Below are 25,440 nucleotides of genomic sequence, written 5' to 3'. Positions count from 1 at the left end.
TTCATATTCCCACCGCAGCGCGTGAGGGTTCCCTTTCTCTGCCCCTTTGCCCACACGTGTTGCCGGCCAGGGCCTGTGACGGCAGCTGTTCTAACGGGTCAGGCATGGCTCACTGTGGTTTTGCCTCACCTTTCCCTGATGATCAGTGCTGTGCACATTTCATGTACCCGTAGGCTACTGGACTGTGTGTTCCTTATGTATCCTGGACATGGGTCCCTTGTCGCCTGAATGGTTTGCAAGTATTTTCTCCCTTCCCGAAACTTGCCTGTTACTTTGGTGTGACACAGAACAGTTATCAACACAGAAAAGTCCTTCACTGTGAAGTGACTTTTTAATTTGATGTAAGCCATTTGTGAATTTTTGCTTTGGTTGCCTGAGCTCTTGGGATCAAATCCATGAAAAATGTGTTGCCCCCACTGATGTCCTGAGTGTTTCTGTTTCTCCCTGCAGGCTCACCGTCCTGGTCTCAGGGCCCAGTGCTCAGTCCAGTTGTGCTGACTCTCATTTGTGGTTACTTGAGGGGTCTAGTCCCTTCCTCTCTATGGGGACATACAGTTTCCCCAGGATCATTTATTCAAGAGAATTCTTTCCCAGTGCATGTCCTTGGTGCCCTTGTTGAACACTGGGCTGTACTGAGGTGGACTGGCTTCTTTTTCTCTGTTTCGTTGGTGTCTGAGCAGCACTATGCTGTTTGGCTGTTGCAGCTTGTAGTGTATTTGCAGTCAGGTAGCGGGATGCCTCCAGGGGTGTTCTTCTGCTCAGGATTGCTTTGATGACGGGAGGCCTCTTGGGGTTCCACGTGAATGTTTGAGTTGTTGTAGTTTGTTTCTGTGAAGAATGTAGTTGGCGTTATACTTCCTGAAGGATTTGAAGGTTGACACTCAAGACGGGACCCTGATAATCCACTCATTGGTCACCCGGTGAGTGCAGTTAAGACGTTTCTCCAATCATTAAATAAGGAAGAGATAGTGTGTCAGTTGGTTATTGCTGTATAACAAACCAGCCCAAAACCCAGTGGCTTAGACCAACAGCATTTATCATTGCGTATGTGTCTACAAGTCAGCTGGGTAGGCTGCTTATGTGGGCTAGGCTTGGATCACTAGAAGTTGGCTGTTCGTTGGTGGGTCAGCCAGGCCCTGGTTGGTCTAGGATGGACATGGCTGCGTGAAGCAGTTCTGCTCCACGTGGTCGGTCATCTGCCTACTGGTTGTCCTGTGCTTGGTCACGGGTGGTGCCAGGGCTCCATCAGGAAAGGCACAGTCACATCAGTGTCTTGAGGCTCAGGCTTGGAACTGATATGACATCACTTCCACATTTCACGAGCCCAATCAAGTCTCCAACCAGCTTGGGTGCAAGAGGACAGAAAGGAACTCTACCTCTTTGTGGCAGGAGTTGCAAAGTGTGTGGGAAGCTGCAGTCAGCGGGGGTGAGCCATGGCGCAGAGCCGGCATGTGCACGGGGGTGCGGGAGCGTGGGGAGGTAGCAGCTGCCTTCATTATTCCTGGCACAGGGACCCCAGGCTGTGCTTGCCTCAGAACCGAGCTAGGTCCCTGGTCTGAAAACCCACTGTCCACAGCAGAGGGCCCGGTGCTGCCCGAAGGCTTCATCATGAGTGTGTGCATCAGTTACCTCTTACCGCGGTTCTGTGGGAGGATGCGCCAGCCCCATGTCACAGGAGGGGAACTGAGGTCCCCAGAGTGAAGTACCTTGCTTCAGGCCACCTTGGCTGCCAGGGGGTGGGCCAGGGTTCAGCCCCCACCCTCCTAAGCCAAACCACGCCCTCTTCCTCTTCCCAGATGTCCTGCCTCTCCTAGCTGGCTTCTCGAGGGGAACCCTGCTGTGCACCCCACCAGCTCAGCAGTGTGGGGTGACTTGCGGCACCTCAGTCAATCCTGGTGGGTTCCAGGGAAAGAAGGGGCTGCCGATTCAGCATCTGCAGAGCGTGTGAAGGGCATGTGAGGGACTTCCTGTGGCTCCGTAGAGGTCACCACCACACGGGCTCAAACAGCGCGTCTTTCTCTCTTCCCCGNTTGGCTAATCGTCGCCCTCCTAACTGGCTGAGCTGGGACCGTGCTGCGGTTCCTGGGGCTGGCCCTGCTCTGTCACTACCTGCTTCACGGCTACTCGCCCCGAGACCTCCTCTGTTTTGCGGTTCTAGAGTAATACCCCGAGGTCCGCAGGCTGGACCTTGTGGGAAGCTGGGGAGAGCCCATCCCTTGCCTTTCCCAGCTTCCAGAGGCGGCCTGCACCCCCTGGCTCTCCGCCACCCTCCGTCTTCGACACCAGCAGAGGCTGATGGAGTCCTCCCACCGGCCACTCGGACTCAGATCCTGGTGGCTCCACTGGTCCCACCCAGACATCAGGGTGCTGTCCCCTCTCAGGGTCGGGGATCGGCAGGCCCAGCTCCACGGCACCCGGAATCCCCCTTCCATGTAGGGCAGCCCTGGCAGGTGCCAGGAAATGGAGGTGGCCACCTGGGGGAGGGCATTAGTCTGCCCACTACAGGGATCCTCTAACCCGCGGGTCCTGGGGGAGTTAGTGCTTTCCACCTGGTACAGACCCCGCGCTCAGCAAGCGGCCAAGCACCACTCGGAGGCTGGAGACTCAGCTTGAGTTGCCCAGGGGACCCAGGTGAGCTAGTGCTCTGGAATTCGGGGCCCTGAGCTGAGGTTCCAGGGGCTGTTATGGGGACTTGGACGCCGTTCCTTAACCATGACAGCATCGGTGGGTTTGAGTTCTTGACCTGCGTGGACCCAGCCCCGGGCACAGACAGTGTGTGGCAGGTAGTTCACAGGCAGGACAGAGACAGGGCACCACTAGTCAGTGTTACTGCAAAGTGGCTGTCACCACAGGCCACAGTGACTCACGACGGCTTGACTATCCCTCCCTAAGGGCTGAGTTCCTAAGAGCCAGGCCAACGAGGTTCTGTGCAGACAGCAGGTAACGGGCCTGGCGATGAGTGAGGCCCTGCATCCTCTAGAGGCCAGGAAGTTACGGGTGGGGAGAGGACCCTCTCACAGCGTCCATTGGCTCTCTGGCCCTGGGTGTCCACATTTCCAGAGGTAGTCGGGCTGCGAGAGACCACTGGGTACAGTCCAGCAGGTGGCACCGTGGTGAGGCGGGTTCCCTTGGGAGCCGACAGGAGGGCGGATGAGCCCTTCCCAGCCATCAGCTCTTCACCGTGGTGTTCCTAGAATTTCACTTTATAATTGGGCCTGGTTTCTCCATCGCATGCCCTCAGGAGACTTCCACAGCCTGGCCGGTGTGTGTACATGTATGTGCATGTGTGTGTGCGTGTGTGTGTGTGTGTGCATGCGTGTGTGTGTGTGTGTGCGTGTGCATGTGTGTGTGTGTGTGTATGCACACATGCACATGTGTTCGCGACTGGGTGGAGGGAAGGGCTGTTGTGGCAGGTGCTGTGGCAGGATTGTCCCTCGGAGTTGGAGCACGTGGGAGAGGAACTTGGCTTCAGGTGAGGATGGAGGGCAGAGGGGCTTGTGTGGAGATGGTCTGTCTGTGAACTTGCCCTGGGAGGTGGGAGGTTGGTTGGCAGAACATTCTAGGCAAAGAGAGTGGCCAGAAAGTTACTGCCACAGGATGAGCGCTACGTTGGTCCCCAGCTCAGTGACCTCGGGGGCAGTGGCTGTGAGTATGAGAGGCCCCTGGCCACTCACGAGCTCCTGTGTTTCCAAGAGTGGCTTGTCCCATCCAGGGAGGGCAGCTGCTACCAGCTCTACCAAGTTGTCCTGTAGGACCCTGTGCCAGGAGTGGCCAGGTGACTGGTTTTCTGAAGAGGCCAAAATCTGGATATTTGTGTGAAATGTTTTGATTTTTGAACCTCATGTCTAATTCAGTTCTTTAAAGAGATACACTGAATAAGTCAAGTGGACATCAGAAGGTCTCCAGTCATACCCTCTGAATGGAGGCACAGAGAGGTTGAGTGATTCACAGAGGCCACACAGCTGAGCAGCTCAAGGGGAGCATAGCCAGCAATCTCAGGCTCTTGATACAGTACTGCGGATTCAGTGGCCACAGTGGGTGTCCACAGGATACTTGGGCCAAGAGGAGGTGACTGGAGAGCAGCATCACAGGAGCCTTGGGGCAAGAGCACCAGAGTCCCCTGAACCTTGAGATGCTGCCCCTGCCAGGAGATTGGGCTCCATAAAGGGGCCACACTGCGCTGTCCCTTTGCAACGCAGCTGGGGCTGGGGGCTGTCTGGCCTTTGGGCACCTCAGCTGCTTCTCTGAAAGAAAGAGAAGAGGGAGGAGGCAAGCAAGTAGCCGAAGAAGGGGGCGCAGAAAAAGACAGAAAAACCAAAATGACCTCTTTGTCAAAGCCCAGAGAGACATCCTGGGGCTCACGGAGCAGGAGGGGTGATGGCGAGGAGCACCCCTGTTGGGAGTTCGTGACAGAGGAGGTCTCCATCGCGACACATGGGCATGTCTCCTACCCCAATTACATACCAGAGTGGCTTAGGCTTGGGGAAGAGTTGTTTCTTAAAGAATTCAGAACATTTCTTTAATTTGCATTTCTGCCCTCTGGGGCTGGAGGCAGAGATGAAATGCAACCCAGATTCCTGCCCATGTGCACACGGCAGATTTACATTTAGGAGCACACTTTTCTTAAGCAAATGCCTCTTGTAAGTCAAATTCAGTTTTGCAAATATGCCTTGCTCCAGGTCACCTGGTGGGTACAGTCCAGGTACCCACGAGGCCAGCCTGAGTCCCTTCACCAAAGCACTGGCTTCAGTTCCTGGCTCACTGGGGTTTGGCTGAGTGTATGTCCCCTTTTGTTTGCAGAAGTGTCCTGCTTCCAGTGCTGAAGTAAAGGTTGTACTGTGTCCCTTCTCCTCTTCTGGGACCCGTCCTGCTCCCACTCGGGTGGAAGCCATGATAGATAGACCCTCCCTGCCCTTTCCTGACATAATCATCTTGTAGCATTGTGACCTGGGACAACACTTAGTATCACCTCATCTCTGTGTCCTCATCTATAAAATGCAGGTGGTTGCATGTACCTGGCAAGGTGTAGTGAGGAGTAGGTGGCCTAGGGCACACAAACACACAACACAGCCCCTGGCACAGCGACAGCAGGGGTTCGACATTAGTTACTAGAGTCATCATCAAAGTCTGTTTGGGCTGCTAAAACAAAATGCCTGAGGATGACTACTTTATAAGAAAAAGAGGTTTGTTTTCACTCATGGTTTTGGGATCTGGAAAGTCCAAGTTTGAGCAGCTACATTTGGCCAGAGCCTCATCCTGCATCACAGCCCAACAGGAGCATGTGAGAGGGCCAGATGCATGGAGTAGCCTGGTTTAAATTAATAGGATTCATTGTGATGTTTTCATACACACATATGTCACACATGGATCCTGTCCATCCACGCTTCTCTCTCTCCCCCACCACCCTTTCCAGTCCCTAATAGCCCCTGGGGCCTGTCTGTCCCCTCTCTGCCTTCCTAGTCTCCACATATGAAAGCATGTGATATTTGTGTTTCAGTGAACACTCGTTTTGCCTAAGATGATATAGTCCAGTTCCATCCATTTTCCCGTACAGATAGGACTTCATTCTTCTCTATGGCTGGGTAATATTTCATTGTGTGTGCGTGTGCGTGTGTGTGTGTGTGTGTGTGTGTGTGCATGCGCACATGTGTGTGTACATAATCTCTATCCATCCACCTGTTGGTGGACACCTGGGCTGACTGCACACCTGGGCTGTTGTGACAGTGCCGTGACAAACAGGGGTCTCCTTGCCTGCTGACCTCATGTCCTTCAGAGGTGCACCTTGAGATGGGACAGTTGGACCCCCGTAGCCGGTGCCGTTTCCGCCCAGCACCCAGGGCCCCCGTTCCTGCCTCACCAGCATGTTATTGGCTAATCGTCGCCCTCCTAACTGGCTGAGCTGGGACCGTGCTGCGGTTCCTGGGGCTGGCCCTGCTCTGTCACTACCTGCTTCACGGCTACTCGCCCCGAGACCTCCTCGCTCCTGTGAGATGGCGTTCACCCCTTCCACGGATGTGCCCAGTGGCCTCACTGTCACCCCCAGCCCTCTCTCTCAAAGTGACACTGCCTTTCAAAGCCATTGTGTTGGGGACCTGGCCTCCAGGACCTGGACATTTAGGGACAGACCCCCTGCCCACCGTAGCAGTGAGTGTTTCCTCAGAACGTAGGGAACACAGCCGGCTGGTGGAGGAGGGGAGCTGGGGCCTGCGTCCACCGGTGGCCGACCGAGAAGCAAAGGCGTTTTGATGGGTTCATTTAACAAATAGTTGAAATGTTTTCTGAAACAGTCTTGGGCTGTGGACGGTCCTGGGCAGTCACTGGGGAGTGAGGAACAGTCTCTGCACCCGGAGCGCAGGCAGGACGCCAGCTCCTGTGGCCACGGGGCGCACAAGGTCCACGCAGAGAGAGGCCCTGGTCAGCTCCGGGGTCCGGGGGCTGCTGCGGTTCAGCTGTGTCCTCCCAGAATTCCTGTGCTCGGTCCTGACCCCAAGCCCTTCAGCACGTGACTGGAGATGGAGGCCGAGCCTTCCCAGGGACAGTCAGGCTGCTGCGAGGGCAGTGGGTGGGTCCTGACCCCAAAGGGGGACTTGGATGCAGACACGTGTGCAGGCGGAGAGCACGCGGAGATGAGGGCAGGGACGGCCCCAGGAGGGAGGCCAGGCCAGTCCTCAGAGTCTGCAGGAGGAACAGCCCTCCACAGCCCCGTGGACCTCAGCCTCCAGGGCTGTGGGCACACCTGTCTGTGCCACCCGCCCGTGCGCCTTGAATGGCTGTCCCTGCCCTCGCGGCCTCCCTGAGGTCCAGGTGGCCGAGCTGCTGAGTCAGGTGCCATCACACCTGGGCCGCCTCCTCCGCTGCTTGGCCACGGGCTTGCGGGCCGCCCCCTCCCTGGCCTTCCCTCAGGGCTGCCCTGAGCCGACCGCAGCCCAGCCGCTCCCTGAGACTCCAGGGAGTCCGTGTGGCAGCGAGGAGGTGGACTCCAAAGGCTTTCTGAAGGACCAAGACCAGGGTGGAGCAGCTTCCGAGGAGGGCACTGGGTTGGCTTCTCAGGGGGACAGCCGTCACGCCACGGGCCTCGGGCATCCTGGATGTTTGTGTCTGCCATTGTCTCATGACCTCTGCTGTGGTTTTGACCCTCAGGGTCCCCTAAAGGCCCATGTATGAAGCGCTGGGCCCCAGGGAGCTGCTGCTGGGAGGTGGTGTGGTCCTTAGGTCACCCGGGGTACCTTTGACAGGGACTGCAGGACTCTCCATTTCCCTTCCTTCCTTTGGATCTCAGCTGTGAGCAGTGTGAGTGGCTTTGCTCCACAGGGTGCCCCTGTCATACTGTGCTGCCTCCACACAGGCCCAAAGCAAGATTCCCACAGATCATGGACTCCTCCATTACTCTGAGCCAAAATAAACCCCTTTTCTGTATAAGTTGATTATCTCAGGTATTGTGTTACAGCAACAGAAAGCTAACTAACATAAGCCGTGTTCTAGAAGCAGCATCCATTTGGCAACTCACGGGGGGTGGGGGGAATGTTCTCAATGTACCAGTCTTTCTCTCTCCCAGTGGAGAAATTGTGGGATCTTAAAGGTAATCGGATGAAGCAACCCTCACCATTTGCAAAGGGTATGTCTAGAGTCCTTCATGAATTTGAGGACCCATAAGTTCATAAGTCTTTTGTTAGACATTTGAATGAAATGTGTCAAGCACACAGACAAAGGTAGCAATGTAATGCACACCAGTGGGTCTACCCTTCCAGTGTAAGAAATGAAATGTCATACACAATCACAGCCACTTACCCTAACCCTTTCCCTCCCTAGGGTTACCACGGGCATTACTATGCAAGTTTTTACCCTTCTGCTGATTAATGTGTAGCCCAGAGCATCGTGTCCTATTTTTAAACTCTACAAAATGAAATTAGATCATTCTGCCTCTGATTTTCCTCATCGGCCATTACTTTTAATATTTGCTTTAGGATGTGAACACTTCATTCCCTGCTCCCCGGTAGTCCCTGTGATCATTCCAGAATTGCTGACACATCCTCCTGTGGCCGAGGAGGGTGGGCACTCTGTTTGGGTTTCCTTGAGGACATCCATGGGAGTCTGGGTGGTTCGCATCACAAGGCCACACACTGAGAAGGGGTGGAGTTGCACATCCTGGAATTAACAAGCTGTTGACAGATTATTCCCCCGAGGGGCAACTCTGATTTTCTCCTGTAATTTTGATAGTTCTTTTCGGCCTGTACCTAGCCAACACTTGATACTATCAGGCTTTAGTTTTTTGGCCAGTGAGATGACCTAGTAGCTCACTGTGGATTCAAATTGCATCGCCTAATACTACTGAGGTTGAGCCCCTGGGAAATACTTATTGTCCACTCTGATTTCTCCAAGGAAAGGGGCCTGGTGCATTTGGGTCTTTGCCCACTTCTCCAATAGCCACCACCACAGAGGACATCCTTGTCTATTCCTGGAAACTCTTCTCAAGTCTTAACCTCAAGAATGATGCATGCTGTCGGTTGTTGGTATTGAACTATGAGCAGGTGACGAAGCTCACTATATTCCCAGGTGCTAAGGGTTTTATGATCTATGATAAATGGATACCGACTTTATGTTTTTAGTGAGACATTATGTATCTAAATGTGCATGAGGCAAGGGTCCAGCGTGGCACGTTTCAGGGGGTCCACATGCCTACGTGAGTGGCGGCCGTTCACAGAGCTCAACCCCTTACCTGCTCAAAGCTGCACCCCATCAGGAATTCTACCCCGTGGGTTGGTTTTGCCTTAACTGTGGATGAACAGAATCACAAGCACAAACTTTTGCATGAGTCCGTGACATGCACCCACCTTGTCCTGGGTGGCCTCAGTTGGTTTCCACCGTTATGTCCCATGACAGGACTGTGCTGCTCTGATCCTGACACACCTTGGGAATAGATGAGCATCACGTGGCCCAGGCTGAGCGCCTGGTCCCGGGCTGTGCCTGTGCCCATGGCCAAGGCAGCTGCTCCCGTGCGGATTTGCGCTCGTCCTGACGAGGCCTCTCTTCCCACTCCCTCAGTGACTGCCTGACACTTGATTTTGGCCGTACGGGTCGGTGGCGGTGACACCCCTGTGCAGTACTGGTTCACGTTTCTCCTCACTAGTGACGCGGAGTGTTTTAATACAGTCACTTGCATTTCGATGTCCTCTTGTGTGACTTCCCTGTTTGGATCCCTGCCAGCTTTTCGATTTCATTTGCTTCCATTTTGCTGACGGATGGCGTCCTCTGTGCCCTCTGGAGATGCCCTCTACCCGGGGGACCTTAGCTCCGTGGGGGCAGGCCCCCCTCTCTCCTGGGCTGTGCATTTCACACTCTGCCTGGGTCTTGTGAGCAGATGCTCTCGGTTCAGGTGAACTGATTAGTCTGCCCCTCGTGGCTGCTTGGCTTCCCCTCAGATCCTGAGTACCGACCTTCCACGTCCTCTGCCCGCCATCTGCTTTCAGGAGGTGGAATCCCTCAATGGCGTCAGCGATAGGAAGACTCCTGTCACTCCTGACTTTAGTGGAAATGCTCTTTGCAAGTTGACTTTAGAGGTGGTGTTTGTTTACAGCTCTGACTCACTCTGACACGTTGAAGACGCTCACTACGTCCCCAGCCTCCTCCAGGACCGTGGTTCTACCCGTCATAGGCAGATCTGCAACCTGCTGGAGTAGGTCTTTACCATGCAGTGTGTTGGGAGGGAAAGGCTTCATGCATGCTGGGCAAAGGCTGTACCACTGAGTCACACCCCCAACCCCTTTATTTATTTGAAAATTTTTTTATTAATATAATTTTTTACTGTTCTTTTTAGATAATACATGACAGTAGAGCATAATTGCACATATCATACCCACATGGAGTCCAACTTCCCATTCTTGTGGTTGTACATGGTGTGGAGTCACACTGGTCATGTGTTCATATCTGCATAGGAAATTGATGTCCCATTCATTACACTGTCTTTCCCATTCCCATCCCCCTTCCCTTTAGTCCCCTTTGTCTAATGCACCGAGCTTCTATTCTTCTCTTCTTCCCTAATCCTTGCTTATTGTGGGTAGCATTTGCATATCAGAGAGAACATTCAGCATTTGGATTTTTTGGACTGGTTTGTCTCACTTAGCATGATAGTCTCCAGTCCCATCCATTTACTGGCAAATGCCACAATTTCATTCTTCTTTATGACTGAGTAGTAGTCCATGTGTATACATGCCATATTTTCTTTACCCATTCATCTGTTGAAGGGCACCTAGGCTGGTTCATAGGTTAGCTATTGTGAATTGAGCTGCTATAAACATTGATGAGGCTGTGTCACTGTAGTATGCTGATTTTAATTCCCTTGGGTAGTATATGCTGAGGAGTGGGATCACTGGGTCAAATGGTGGTTCCATTTCAAGTTTTCTGAGGAATCTCCATCCTGCTTTCCAGAGTGGTGGCACCAATTTGCAGTCCCACCAGCAATGGATGAGTGTGCCTTTTTCCCCACAGCCTCGCCAACATTTATTGTTGCTTGTATTCTTGATGATTGCCATTCTGACTGGAGTGAGGTGGAATCTCAGGGTAGTTTTAATTTGCATTTCTCTGATTGCTAAGGGTGTTGAATATTTTTTTCATGTATTTGTTGACCATTTCATCTTTTCTTCTGTGAAGTGCCTGTTCAGCTCCTTTGTCCATTTATTGATTCGGCTATTTGGTTTTTTGGTGTTAAGTTCTTGTGTTCTTTATATGTCCTGGGGATTGGTGCTCTATCTGAGGTGCAGGTGGCAAAGACTTTTCTCCCATTCTGTAGGCTCTCTCCACACTCTTGATTATTTCCTTTGCTGTGAAGAAGCTTTTTAGTTTGATGCTGTCCCATTTATTGTTTCTTAATTTCACTTGTTGTGCTTTAGGAGCCTTTTTGAGGAAGTTGGTTCATAGCTGACATGGTGGAAAGTTACGCAGGGTCTCTGGTCTAACGCTACGCCCTTGATCCACTTTGAAATGAGTTTTGTGCAGGGTAAGGAACAGGGGTTTAATTTCATTTTATTACATAAGGATTTCCAGTTTTCCCAGAACCACTTGTTGAAGAGACCATCTTTTCTCCAATATGTTTATGGTGCCTTTGTCCAGTATGAGGTAACTGTGTCTAGGTGGGTTTGTCTGTCTGTCTTCTCTTCTGTTCCTGGTCTTCTTCATGCCTGGTTTTACTATGGCTCTGTAGTACAGTTTAAGGCCTGGTATTGTGATGCCTCCTGCTTCACTCTTCTTGCTGAGGATGGCTTTGGCTATTCTATGTCTCTTGTTTTTACAAATGAATTTCATAGCTGCTTTTTCTTTTTTTTAATATTTAATTTTTAGGTGTAGATGGACACAACACAATGCCTTTATTTTTTTATGTGGTGCTAAGGATTGAACCCAGGTCCTATTTCAATGAAGAATGGTCACTGGGATTTTAATAGAAATTGCATTAAATCTGTTTAGCGCTTTTGGTAGTATGACCATTTTGACAATATTCATTCTATCTATCCAAGAACAAGGGAGACCTTTCCATCTTATAAGGTTTTCTCCAATTTCTTTCTTTAGTGTTCTGTAGTTTTCATTGTAGAGGTCTTTCACTTTTTTTGTTAGATTGTTGTTGTTGTTTGAGGCTATTGTGAATGGGGTAGTTTTCCTAATTTCTTTTTCAGTTGATTCCTCATTGATATATAGGGATGCAAATGATCTATGGTTATTAATTTTATATCCTGCTACTTTGCTAAATTCATTCATGAGTTCTAGAAGTTTCCTGAAAGAGTTTTTCTTTTTTCAGGGGGGTCTTCTAAATATAGAATCATGTGGAAGTCAAATAGGGATAGTTTGAATTCTTCTTTTCCTATTTGTATCTCTTTAATTTCCAGCCCCTCTATGAGAGCTAATAAAAGTTACTTAATGTCATTCAGTCAGTGGTAAAATTTCCACCATTGTCTAGAATGTGCCTTTTATAGGTCGTTTATTGAAATTAGATCCAAACAAAGATTCATCCGTTCTCTGTGTTTTGTTTTCCTTATTTTTCATTTGTTGGTACTGGGGATTAAACCCAGGGGTGCTTTATCACTGAGCCACATCCCCAGCCCTTGTACATTTTTACTTTGAGTCAGGGTCTTGCCAAATTCCTTAGGGCCTCACTCTTCAGCTGGAGGCTGTGATCCTCCTACCTCAGCCTCCCGAGCCCTGGATTGCAGTGTGTGCACAGCGCCGGCCCTTCTGTTGTTGAGATTCTGATTTCTCCATTTTCATCACTGCTTTTGCCCACAATTGTTGTCTCTGTTTAAAAATTAGTTTTCCGTGACATTTACTCTGGTCTTAAAAATGTCTAGTGCACTGGACATTATCATTCTCCCATTTGTTCCCCCGGCCCTTGTGTGGAGTATGGATCAGGTCTGGGTCGAGTGATTTTCATCACGATTCCTCATTCGTGGGGCTGTGCACGGTTGAGCCGTGTCACCTCGTGGTGGCCAGGCTGGCGAGTGGACTGGAGAGTGACCATGTGGTCTCTCCCTTATAACGTTCCTCCTCCGCCTGGTGATCAGAGCATCCAGTAGGGACGTTGCCGGCCTCGGTTCTTAATTAAGAGCTGCAAGACGGTGGATCCGACTCCTCTCCTTGCGCCGGGGAGGTGAAAGAACTCCTCTACGGCTTTCTTACCCTGGAATACAGATCATTCTAGAACCAAAGGGGCTTCTTCCCCTCCGTCTTCAAATTTCAGGGAAGTTGGTCTCTTCACAAATCCAGCTGTTATCCAGTGAGATTTTTCTTTTTATGAAGCTCATGGTGAAGTCATTGTTTTTGTAAATTCCATGTATTTAATAAATTTTTAGCTGCACTTTACATAAAGTTTTGAGGTGACACCAGCACAGGTTACCATGTGGAGCGGGAGTGGAGGCAGGGAAGGGCAGGGCGGGGCTGGCTGCAGGGCCAGTGAGTGGGCCTGACTGCAGGCAACTGACCCTAGATTGACCCAGGCCCTGGAGCAAGGCAGCCACATCATGGCCAGCTCGCCTCCTGCAGGGAGAGAGGGACGGCGACCAGAGGAGGGAACTGGGCCCCCCAGGCTGTCTGTGTCCCTCAGAATCCTGTGGTGTAGCCCCATCCCCAGGAACATGGGTGAGGTCATGGGATGGAGCCCTCGGGAATGCGGTTAGTGCCCTCGAAAGAGCGCCAGCCCGATCCCCATTCCTCTTGCCAAGTGAGGGGGCCCCAAGAGTATGGAAGCAGGAGGGGCCTCGTCACACACCAGATCCCCCCACACCTTGGCCTTGGACTCTCGGCTTCCAGGGCATGAGAAGGCAGTGTCCACCCGTCCATGGCCGTTTGTCAAGCAGCCCAGCATACCAACACACTGAGCGCAGTGAGCAGAGCCATGGTCTGGTCTGGGGACATGTTGCCACTAGAGGCCAGCAGTTCTTGATCCCCGGAGGGTCTGGGCTGTTGGCCAGATGAGTCGACTTGTTACATGGCACAACCAATTCTGTCACCCACACCTTTAATACACGCACGTGCACATGTCACTCAGAGCCCTGCCGGGTTCCCCACCTCCCTTGGGATAGGACCCCATCCTTACCAAGCCCTCCCAAGCCCAGCCTGGTGAGTCCCTTGGGGGACTCCAGGGACAGCTCCTCTCCCCATCTAGTCTGAGCCTGCTGTCCACGGCTTGGAACAGTCCTCTCCTCCCCAGTTCTGCCCCATATCCTTTCTTTTTTCTTTTATTGGTTTTTTTTAGTTACACGTGACAGGAGGATCCTCGCCCTGTGCTTTCTGTGGACACTGTCCAGCTCCTGGGCATTGTCCAGGCTCAGTTTAAAGTTCACTTCCTCCGTGCGGCCCCCTCCGCTCTTCTTACACGTGGGTGAGGCTTCCTGTTCTGCCCTAGACTCCCCAGACCCGGGGATGGTGTCAGCCCCAGGTCTCCTGGTTGAGTCTCCTGGGCACCGGGTGATATGAGCTCCCAGCAAACGTGCTGAATGACTAAATACAGGACCCTCCTGACACTTTCCCACTAGGTGCTTTAATTAAATGCTGGATTTTCTTAAAAACAGTCTGGAGTAGACACAGAGCTCACTTCTATTTAGATCATATCTTTTAAGACAAATCTCTCCTGTCTCCCAATAAAAGGAGCAGTGCAGGGACCCAAGAGCCACCTCCCTGGCCCAAGCCACTGGGGAGGGTGGAGCACCTGATTGGGATCCTGCAGCCGCCTCATTGCACGGGGAGGTGCCTGCTGCCTCGTGCCGCAGGTCGGAGCCTGTCATTTGTCCCTAAGAGCTCAGCACCTGACCCCACCTGAAGATCCAGCCTGGAGAGAGTGCCTGTCGGAATGAACTCAGGAGGCCGTGAGGGGTGAGGGTGGAGAAGGTCCCTGAGACTGTCATCTCACTGCACAGGTACCGATGGGCTTGCTGTGTCACTGGGGGCCGTGGGATTGGGTCGCTCTGCGTGGCTGTCATAGCGCTCATCACCCTGCGCTCTTCTTTGGCTCTGTTGTGTTTGTTGATCGTCCAGCTGGGATTGTGCCCATCTAGACAGGAGAGAGCCTGCCTTCCACCCTTGGGGGACTCTCCCCGTGTCCCCAGAGCCTCACATAGTAATGGACACTCAGTGGTTTGGGCCCCAACCTGATTCCAACCCATGCATCTCTGTGCTTCCCCGGAGACTCTGCCCTAGAAAGGATCTGAGTTCAGGAAGGAGGGTGTCCCTGTGTCAGTGTGAGAAATTGCTTTCCTACCCTCTGTCCAGGAAAGGTTTAAGAGGGCTCCATAGTGTGACAGGATGGCACAGATGATCACGTGATCAAGACAGAGCAAAACGGGCAGAGACAGTGATGGGCAGGGCTCAAGACGTGTCCTTAGAAGCCCTCACACAGACGTGAGCTTCCTTGTGGCCAGAGTGAAGAGTGCAACCTGTGCAGTAATGCATCCCAGGAACCCTACTGGGCACCCAGGAGTGCCACTCTGGCTCTGAGCCCCGGGGGAGGCTCCCCTGGGGGACAGCCACTGGACATGTCATCAGGAGCTGGTGCTTGCTGTGGCCTTGCCTGTCAGGGAAACGTGGCCAAGTCCCTTGACTACTCATTAAATAAAGACGAGCATCTCTGCTCTGCCCCTCCCAGGGCTCTGTGGGGTGGACATGCTTTCCATAAAGAACCACGAAGCATGTGCTCTGGTCTCTGAGGCACTGCTGGCAGTGACCTTTCCGGGCTTCGACCTTCCCAGCTGTGAGTCTGGTAGAGTACCTCATCCAGCTTTTTACGAATACAGATGGGCTGATACAGGGCAGAACTTCTCCTGATGGTAATTCCCTCTCTCCTTGGCTTCCTTCCTTCCAGTAAGTAGGAGGGTAGGACCTGAGACTGCAGAGAGTGGTGGATCCAAATTATAGCAACACGGTTCCCGATTCAAACGTTAACTGTCAGCCGCTCTACTCAGATGTCTCTCTCTCTCTCTCTCTCTCTCTCTCTCTCTCTCTCACACACACACACACACTCCTCCTATATTACCTGCAAGCCAGGCCAGCTGCATGGGTGTGAGCTGGGCAGTTGCACAGGCTTCATACTGAGAAGGGCCATAGGCTTGGTTCAATGCTTTGTCGCCATCTTGATATTTTTGATAGCTTGTTGTTTTTCATGTTGTGCATCATCTCACTTTCTAAACTGAGAAATAGAAATCATATGGATTTATGGCGAACAACATGGTGCTTTGCTATTTGTCTCAAATGTGGACATATTACATAGACACACCCAGTCTGAAGGGCTGAGTCAAGCTAATGAATACGTCCGCCACCTCGTCTACTCGTTTTTGTGGTTAGAACAGGAGCGTCCACTCTTCGCAGCATCCAGCGTGTTGCTCCCGACTCCGCTGGCCTTGCTGTGCAGTGGTCCCTGGTTCCTCCTTCCAGCTGAGTGTCGTGTTCTCAGGCAGCATCTCCCCAGCTCCTCCGTCCTCTCTGTGCCCCACGCAGCCCCTGGTGACCGTCGTTCTGAGTTCCGGGAGGTCTCTTTTCTAGATGCTGCCCCGTGACACCACGTGGAATTTGTCTTATTTCAATCACGCAGGGTACCCTGGGTTCGTCCGTGCTGTTCTGTTTCCAAGGACAGGATTCCTCCCTCTGGAGGCTGAGCATGTGTGCGTGTGAGTGTGGAGGGACATTGCATGTTTTAGTTGTCCATTCATCTGCGGATGGCCTCAGGTGGCTTCCTCTTCTTGCCTCCTGAGGGAGTAAGCAGGGGTCCACATGTGTCCCTCCCATTTCCTTGGATATGCACCAGAAGTGCCCTGATTCTGGAAGAGCCCCCTACTCTTTTCCGGGGGTGGAGATTGCAATTTGTGTCCCTTCCAACAAGGAGCAAGCCACCTTCTTCCTGCACATCCTTTCCGGCCCCATCTGCCCACTTCCTGCTGGCCACCATCCCAACGGGGGGTGGGTGGGGGAGAGCTCTGTGATTCAATGGCATTTCCCCGTGACCTGTGATACACACTCGCCGGCCAGATTTATAGCTTCTGTTGAGAAAAGTTTGTTTCAGACTTCTGCTCGTATTTTAATTTTTGCTATTGAGTTGTGGGAATTCTTCATGTGTTCTGCCTATCAGAGGCAGAATGTTTGAGTGAGCTTTGCATTCATGCGACAAAATATCACAGAAAACCAATTGCAAAGGAGGAGATGTTCATTTTGGCTCCTAGTTTAGGGGCCTCTGTCCACGGTCACCTGGCCCCCTCACTTTGGGTCTGTAGTGAGGCAGCTGCTCACCCCGTGGTGGCCAGGAGTCAGAGACAAGGGCAGGGTTCCCTGTACCCCCTTCTTTCTTTTTAAACAGCTTTATTGAGGTACAGTGATAGACAACAAGCAGCATGTGTTTTAAATGAATGAATTTAAAGTTTTCTGTTGTCCATGTATGGATATTTGCGTATCTGTGTGTTCATATACATAGACACTTATGTATATGCCTGTGAAACCATCTTCACGGTGAAGGTTATCCGTCATCCGTCATCCGTCTCCAGTTTCCTCACCCTTTTGTGTTCGCCTCCTGCCCTCTCGACCTTCATCTCCCATCATCCCCAGCCAAGTCCTGAAATGCCTGTGTTTCTAGAGATAAGTTTTCATTTCCTAGAATTTTATGTAAATGGAATTGTAGGGTATACACATTTGGGGGGTCTGGCTGTTTTACTCAACATAATTTCCCAATATACCCTTGAGGGGACCCCCCCCCCAATAACCCACTTCCCCCAGCCAGACTCCACGTCCTGAAGTTCCCACCACCTCCCACTGTGCCGTCAGCTCGGCCTTAGGCCTTCAACACAAGCGCTTTTGGGGGACATTTCAGGCCCAAACCATGACATACCACCCTGCTCCCCAGAGGCTCATGTCCATCTCACAGAGCAAAATGCAGTCAGTCCGACCCCCAGGGTCCCTGAAGTCTCCTCCGCTCATGCATTGCTCGAGAGTCCAAGTCCAGGTCCCCTCTGAGACTCCAGCAAACCCTTACCTGGGAGCCCCTGTGAGATCAAAAGGAAGACACATAGTTCCAGGATGCAGTGGCCCAGGGCCGACATTCCCACTGTAAAGGAGAGGAACGGGAAATAACGAGGAGGGAGCACCAGATCAAACACCAGCAGGGGAAATGTGAGAACCTGTGGGTCCCGTCTAACCCCCGGGGCTCTGGGGTGTGGTGTGGACTGTGAAGGGCGTGGGCACCCACGGTCCTGCTGACCGCAGTCAGCCGGCCTCTTCCCTAGGCTGCTGCTGCCCACTGCCTGCAGCTTCCCTTGGCAGGTATCTATCTGCACTCTGGCCTCTCCAGCTTCCTGCGGCTCCATCGCAGTTTTGCCTTCCTCCCATGGCTCCATGCATGGCCCTCTCCACCGTGATAGGGCTGCTTTAGGGACTCTCTGCCTGCCCCACGTCACCTGGCCTCTGAGCCTTCCTTAGAAATCTTGGTGGAGGCCTTCACGACCCTCCAAGTCTCACATTCTACACACCTGCAAAGTCAGCCTCCTGTGGATGACACCGAGGTCTGCTCCCAGCAGTGGCTGCGCCTGCTTGGGCCATGGTTATGGTGGCCTCCAGGTGCCTGGATGTCAGGATGTAGGGAAATGAATCAAAGTCCCAGGGAAACCATTTCCTGGCAGCTCTAGAGGAACAGGAAAGACTGTCCTTTCAGAGTGAAGTCTTGCAAATGAGTTTACACTTTCACACCCAATGGCAGGTCTTGCCATTCCTGAGATGCCCTCAAGGCATTTTTGATTGTCTATTGCAAAGTACTTGGTTTGTTTTCAAGGGTACTAACCTCTTCAGCAACTTCATCCTTTTTAGCTACAATTTTAATCATGCTGTTTTTCTGGTTAAACTGCCAGTTTTTTAAATCTTTCCACTCTGCTTTTTGCTCATGAATGTCATTCTGAATTTGGTAAAATCAGCTAGCAATCCCAGGGCCAGGGCCTGAATGCTGTGCTGTCTTGAAATGTCCTCTAGGTAAACTAGTCCATCACCTTCAGACTCAGCCTCACACAAGGCCTCAGGGCATGGACAACTGTAGGCAAGTTCTTAGTAGAATGTACCATGAAGGGCTTCTAGTCCAGTTCCCAGGAGGCCTCATTTCTGTGTGAAATCTCGTGAGCCTGAACCCTATGCTCTTCATTCACTATTCATTCCCAGGTGCCTGTCCCGTGTCTCACACAGGTGGCTTCCCTATTATTCTACGTCTTGTTCACAAACACCCTAGTGTGACTTGCACAAATGTCTGGTCAAAAGCATCAGGAGATGGTGTAGCGTTGTTTTACCCCCCTGCTCTGGCCTCGCTGTGCACATGAGTGCTTCCCAAACTCCTTTTGTACTCACCCACCAGGGGCCTTTTTAGGTACAGTGTTAAATTGTCTCCCTCTCCTCTGACCATGGAATTTTGATTCCAAAGACACAGTGTCTGTTCACATCACCTGCGAGTATTTGTGTTTTGGGGTTCCACCCATCAGCAAGTGAGGTGATGCCCCAGCACCCGTCCCCTTCCTGCTGAGAAGGATGCTGTGGGTGCTCTTCAAGGGGCAGGGTCAGCCCCTTGGCAGGATGGAGGTTGGAGTGGTTTCCACAGCTCTTCGGTGCTGAAGGAGGGCTCAAGAGCGTTCTAGTGCCCGGCCGAAGCACTCTCCATTTCCCCATGGAAGAGAGGAAACACGCTTCATCCTTTTCTTAGCAACTTCATGCAAATGAGTCTGGGAGGTCTCCTTGGCAGCGGGAGCCAGGAGAATCCTGGAAAGCTGTCGTTCCATTCTGTTTTCTCCCAACGGTGTCACTCTTTCCAGACTTCTGTTCTCAGGGTTCTTCTCCTTCCAGGAATCTGACAAAACCCAAGGATATGCTCAGCAACTGATTTCATGACTGCAAAATTCTGTTACGAGAATATCTTTTTAAAAAAAAAATACATTCAATAGGAACATTCTCAGCTCCCAAGGAAGGCACTGAGCTTGTGCACAGGAGGAAGGGGCCTTGCGGGTGAGCAAGTCCCATTTCCTATGACACGTTTTCGTGTTCTGAAGCTAATGTGGCCAAGAGCTCCAGAAGTTGCTGAGTTTGGTTTCATAGCCTCCATTGTTTCCTCAAAATTCTGATCATTTTTCCTCTTGCGTGATTTAATATCCAATTATTTTGCGCACAGACGGCAGGGACTTGAGGGCAGATGGCCTATATTAAGTGAATTATTGTATTACTTAGAGCAGCTGTGGGAAGTCAGGGGAACTTGAGATTTTTCTGTCTATCCATTAAAAAACCACAGTGAACGACGAGTGGCAGAGCCGGAGAGCTTCCCGCTGCCTGGCTCTGTTTGAAGAACTTGGCACGTGCTGAACTACTTGATCCTACAGCAACCCTGTCACCTAGCCGTTGCTACGGTTCCCTGTTACAGGCTGAGGGAGCCCGTCACGCAACTAGTGGTAAAGAGCTGGCTTCAGATCCTGTGTGTGCGGTCACACCATTACCACAATATCAGTGACACCAGCAGCCAGGAGTGACATCCATTGCAAGAGCATGACACAGGGCCCAGAGGGTGCTGGCAGGCGCAGTTGAGGGGGCAGGTTCGATCTGCAGGCGCTGCACTGGGTGCCTCCTGAGAGTCACTGCTAATTTCTGCAGTCATTCTGAAGGTGAGGGATGCTGTTATCCCTGGGACAGACTTGCAAACAGCCCCAGGCCACGGTGGGTGGAGGGCTGGCTGGTGTCAGGCCTGCCTGGATCCAAAGTCTGTGCTGGGTCTTGCTGCCAGAGCCCGGGGAAGGCTGCTCCCAGCAACAGCCAGGGGACAGCCATCCTCTTCAGGCAGCTTGTCCTGGGTACCACGGCAGCCGGCCTGTGGGGTGTCAGGAGGAGCCTCCCCAGGCAATGGGGGAGTGAGGGTTCACTCTGCCCCCATCTGTTCCTCCAGTCATTCATTCACTCACCTGAGCCCTTGAGGTGCCTGAGGCCCTGGCTCCCGTGAGGCTGTGCTGACCGCTGGCAGGGCCTGGGTGTTTACTCCTGGGACCCTCCACACTCTCCTGGCCTGGGGCCTGGGGCATGCTCCTGTGGCCTCCTATCTGGCCACTCTCCCGGCTCCAGCTCCTCCTCTGCTGCCCTCAGCTGCCCGGGTTCTCCCTGGCTCTGTCCCCACCATGCCACCCTGGTCTGGGCCCTGGAGCTACACAGCAGACCTCAATATTGGACAGAGCGGGTCCTCCTGCTTTCCCTTCCCTGGAGACTGCGGCTCTTCCTCAGCTCTCCTCTCAGGAGAGCCCTCGGCCCTGTCTCTCTCTTTCCTCCTGCCTTTTCCCGTCTCCCTCCCTCCCTGTCCATGGTGTTGCCAACAATCACAGGGCTCAGAGACCAGAGAGGAGAATCCCATGGTGTCTCCTGAGCCTCAGCTCTGTCGGAGTCTCTGGCACCTGCAGGGTAGATCAAGCCCAGTGCTACAGCTGAATGGAGGGTCCCTGGGGGGCCCCCCCCACCAATGCATCCATGGGGTCAAGAGCTGGGGCAGGTGGTGCTGTGGGTCACCACAGCCAGTGCTTCCCTGCACCCCTGCACTTGGACAGCAGCCCTGAGACCCCTGCTACTCACAGGACCCCCCACCCCCCGCCGCGGGCCACTGGCACTGTCGAGGCCTGCTCCCAGGAGTCTGCAGTGTAAGAACTGGATGTGGTTAGTGCCCGGCAAGTGCAAGCAGGGCATTTGAGTGTCTTGGCAGCGCATGTTTATGTCTAAGGAGAAGATATATAAAGCGTCGGCATCTGCATTAGAATACTGGCTTCTGTACCTCGCTGGCTGAGCCCGAACTGCTCCTAATGAGGCACTGAGGCACCTTCCTGTTAGCACTGAGCACCTGGGGACCCTGCGGCCTCTCATGGGAAGGGAAGAGCACTGGCCTTTTCCTAATGGTACCCGTCATGCCTGCCCCGTCCCGCTGCCCAGCAGTTGAGCTGAAGTACCCGTAGATACTGACCTCAGATGAAACCCTGCATCCCAGGGTGGTTGTTCCCTGAAAAGATCAGGAAGTGGACTGCTTGGTTTTCAGGATGCCTGGCCGTGGTGCAGCCGTCCGTGGATCTTCCCTCTCCACCACCATGTTGTGAGCTGGGGACCTTACCAGTGATGTGGCCAGATCACTCTCGGTCCACAGCTGCAGGTGGCTTTCAGAGGTGACCAAAGCCCAGCTCACCCAGGACAGGTGAGCTCTGATTCTGCTCACCCAGCATGAAGAGCTGAAGGACGAGTTTTGGTTCCAGATTATCTCTGTGCAGGTGCACATGCTGGTGTGTGACTACAGGTGCACCTGAGCGTGGGTCATGCTCTGGTCACTTAGTCATCATCCGGTCCCCGTTCAGCACCCTCCGTGCCAGATGCTCTGTGGGTGTGGTGGGCTGAAGGGCTCTCCATGAGCCACATCTGCCTGGAACCTTAGAATGGGACCATATTTGGAAATAGAGTGTTTGCAATGTGGTCAGTGGAGAGTCTTGGGATGAAATCATTCTGGATTTAGGGTAAACCCTAGATCTAATGACTGGTATCCCAATAAAAAGAGAAAACCAAGATACACCGAGGAGAAGGCCACATGAAGTCAGGGCAGTGGCTGGAGCCATGCAGCTGCCAGCGAGGGAACCCCAGGGCTGCTGGCCTCCAGGAGCCCCCACAAGAGACAGGAAGGGTCCCCGCACCTTCAGTGGTGGCATAGCCCGGCCAAGACCCTGGTGCGGATTCTGCCCTCCAGAACCATGAGAAAGTAAGTTTCTGTTGCACTAAGCCACATAGCTGGTGGAATTTGCTCTGTCCTAGAGAGGAACAGGCTGGGCAGGCAGGAGAGAGGCAGGTCTGAGGGTCTTTGCTTTCAGGGAATTGATAGTTTAATTCTTATCATCTCCCTGAAGCTTTTCTTATCACGGATTCCACATTTCCACCAGCATCCAAATTAACTTCTGTGCCGAGTTTATTGCTGTATAATATTTTCCCGTCCCAATTAGGCATGTGACTTTCTGACTGCTTAGACATTCAGTGTTTTTGCTGATAAGAGGGTACAGTGAATAAAAAAGAAAGGTTTGGGGGCTTTATTAAGCACATTTGTCAACTAGACAACAAAATAATTTTTAATGAGACTTCAAGGAGCAGCCCCAGCTCAGCAGCAAACACTGGCTGTCTATCCTGCTCCCGGCAGAGCGCCAGGTACCAGACGCGCGATGTGGAAAATGTCTCCTGGAATGGCTGGACGGGCGCTGGCTCTGCTGGCCAGAGCAGACACTGGCCTGGAGCTGGGTCTCTCTGCATCTGAACCTCAGCTCTGTGAAGGCCTATCTTGTTCTGGAGGAGCTGGAGACAGAGGGAGGCTGTGTGTGTGGACAGCCCCGCTCAGGGCCGGAGCACCGGGACACACCTGTGAACAGGTGCAGTTGGAGTTTTGGGGTGAAACCAATAACTTCCAGCATTTGGAGTGAGTGCAGTGCCCCCAGTGTCTGCGGGGTTTGGTTCCAGACCCCTCAGATACCCAGGTGCCCGTATGTGCACGTCTGGACAGGAGTGGCACAACATTTGCAGAGTGCGCCCTGTGCCTTCCTGCACCCCAGGTTGCTCAGCTCACCTCACACAAGGTGCGTGCTGGTGGACAGCAGTCACACTGCGTCATCCAGGAAATAGACAAGGGGGCCTCTGTGCATGCTCAGTGCAGATGCAGTTTTGCCCCCAAGTATTTTCAATGTCTGGTTGAATCTGTGGTTGTGGAGCCCTGAGTACGAGGAGGCTGGACAGCTGCGTGGTCACTCAGGATAGCGGCTATCCTGTGGGCAGCTGCCGACCCCAGCCCCGGGGTAGCCCATGAGGTTGTGGCCTGGATCTAAGTAGATGACTTGCTGAGAGTCAAAATCACACGCCTCAACAGTGGTGACAGGGAAGGGGAGAAACCAGAATGTCCTCCACGGAGGGCAGTGGGCTGTGGTTTTGATATCGTCACGTTTGACTCTGACCCTCTAGGGGTTTATTCTGGAGTCTGGTGAGAGGAGAGACACTAACTTGACTTCCACGTTTCCCCAGGTAGCTAAACGCTCTGCCCGGCCTGCCCACAGGGGACCTCTCTTTCCTACTCGATGCCACCCCGGGCCTGTCAACCTGCCTGGCTGTGCTCTTTGCTCCCCACCCTTCTGGACTCTGGTGGGAATTTTGTGACTTGGGTCCCTTCTGCTTGTTCCCTGCAGGCATCTGCAGGAAGGGTGGGGAGGCCTTTGGCTGCCTCCAGGGAGTGAGACCTGAGGGTGGGAGGCTGCTGTGACAGGGCCCCTGGGCCAGTGCTCCAGGCAGAGGCAGAGGGCCAGCTCTGTGGCTGCAGAGAGGCGAGGTGGAGGAGCAGGCCTGTGTGCCACTGTATGGGGGCAGGGGGCCCAGGAGCTTGGGGTTTTGCACACACCATGGGGGCGCTACTGCAGAGCCCAGGGCACTGGGGTAGACTGGGCACTTGGGAGGGCAGGACAGGTTTCCTTAACCTTGGACTGTGGGCAGGTCAGTGCCCAGAGCCAGTGGGTCACAGTGAGGTCACCCCTCTTGGAGGACTGCCGTGGTCTAATGGCCAGTTCAGGGTAACCCTTTCCAAGCCCCCGTCCCCGGGCAGCAGAACCATCAGCAAGGAGCATGGAGTAGCTGATCATGAGAACAGTGGCTCCCTGGAGCCACCGTCTTCCAGGCTGCATGGAGCTTGGTCCTCGCTTGCCTCCAAGGAGTGTCCATCCGTCTGGTGGTCAGGCCTCGTCCCTCTCTCTGCTCACCCCTCTCCTGTATACCCTGCGTCTCCAGCCCCCAGGGTCTTGCTTTCCCTGAAGCTCCACCTGGAGCGCTCCTGTCCCCAGACCCTGTATAGGGGCTTGTCCCCAAGTGCCCTGACAGGATGAGCAGCTCCCTCACGTGGACCCTATGCCCGATGCTGCCCTGTACTGTCCCCCTGATTGGTGACACTGGGACCTGGAGACAGAGCTCAATCACCACGCCCATGGGGAGCGACACAGCACTGACATCCAGCAAGCTGGGGCAGCCCCGGCTGAATCCCATAATGAAAAGCCCCACCCCGCCCCACAGGTGGCCAGCTGGGCCTGCCTCCACGCTGCGAGGCCCTGCCCTCCTGCCCTCCTGCCCTGGCCCTGCCCTCCTGCCCTGCCCTCCTGCCCTTCTGCCCTCCTGCCCTCCTGCCCTCCTGCCCTGTGGTCTCCCGGCGCCCTCAGGCTGTAATCAGGTGCCAGGGTCCCACGTCCTGAGTTCCTGCCGTCCGCGTGGCATCTCCATCTCCCTGAGGTCTGGATATTTCCCAACAGCTTAGACACGCAGTGGGCACCCCTCTCCCCTCCTTGGGACCCTCTAGCCTCCTCAGTGTGTTTGGAAGACCACCCAGAGCCCCGGCCTTGCAGCCTGGCTCCTGGCAGCCCTCCACCCCGCTGTCCCAGTCTCTGTCCCATGGCCGTCCTTGCCACCTGCTGCCACACGGGCTCCGGACAAGGGAGCTCTTCTCTGCCTACAGGACCACCCGCGCCGTGGCTGCCCGTCTGTCCTCACTGTATTCATGACTAGTTCCACGGTCCTGTCCTCAGGAGGGCCAGCTCTGACCGCCCTGTCTGAAGGAGCACCTCCTGACTAGTTGCCCCTTACCTGAGGTGGTCAGCGGAACACCTGCCCCCAAGGACACTCCTGTCTGCGACCTTGGGACCTGTGTGTACACTGTGTTACGTGACCTAAGGGACTTTGCAGGGGTCATTAAGGTGAGCATCTTGAGACAGGGAGATGACCCTGGACTGTCCAGACAGACCCTATCTGCAATCGCAGGTTCCTTGACAGAGAGGCAGGAGGGTCAGAGAGGTGCCACCAGGAGCAGAGGCCGGAGTGATGCGGGGTCACCGGGACCAGCATGGCCTCTGTGGGCTGGAAAAGGCCAGGGGCAGCCTCCCCTCG

General features: G+C 53.4%; 1 protein-coding gene across 5 annotated transcripts in view; it reads left to right on the top strand.

The window, feature by feature from the left end:
* Stk32b (serine/threonine kinase 32B) overlaps nucleotides 1-25,440 on the top strand; it is a 269,438-nt gene that overhangs the window by 39,400 nt on the left and 204,598 nt on the right. The window contains exon 1 of one of the 5 annotated variants that reach the window (XM_048784165.1): nucleotides 14,275-14,396. The exons of the other annotated variants lie outside the window; for them this stretch is intronic. The gene's annotated coding sequence lies outside the window, so the exon portion shown is untranslated. Of the gene's footprint in view, nucleotides 1-14,274; nucleotides 14,397-25,440 lie in introns of those variants that run through there. 5 annotated transcript variants of the gene reach the window in all.

This window comes from Marmota marmota, unplaced genomic scaffold (genome assembly GCF_001458135.2).
Source record: "Marmota marmota marmota unplaced genomic scaffold, marMar, whole genome shotgun sequence".
Lineage (NCBI taxonomy): Eukaryota > Metazoa > Chordata > Mammalia > Rodentia > Sciuridae > Marmota > Marmota marmota.
This window is presented reverse-complemented; position numbering and strand designations above follow the sequence as displayed.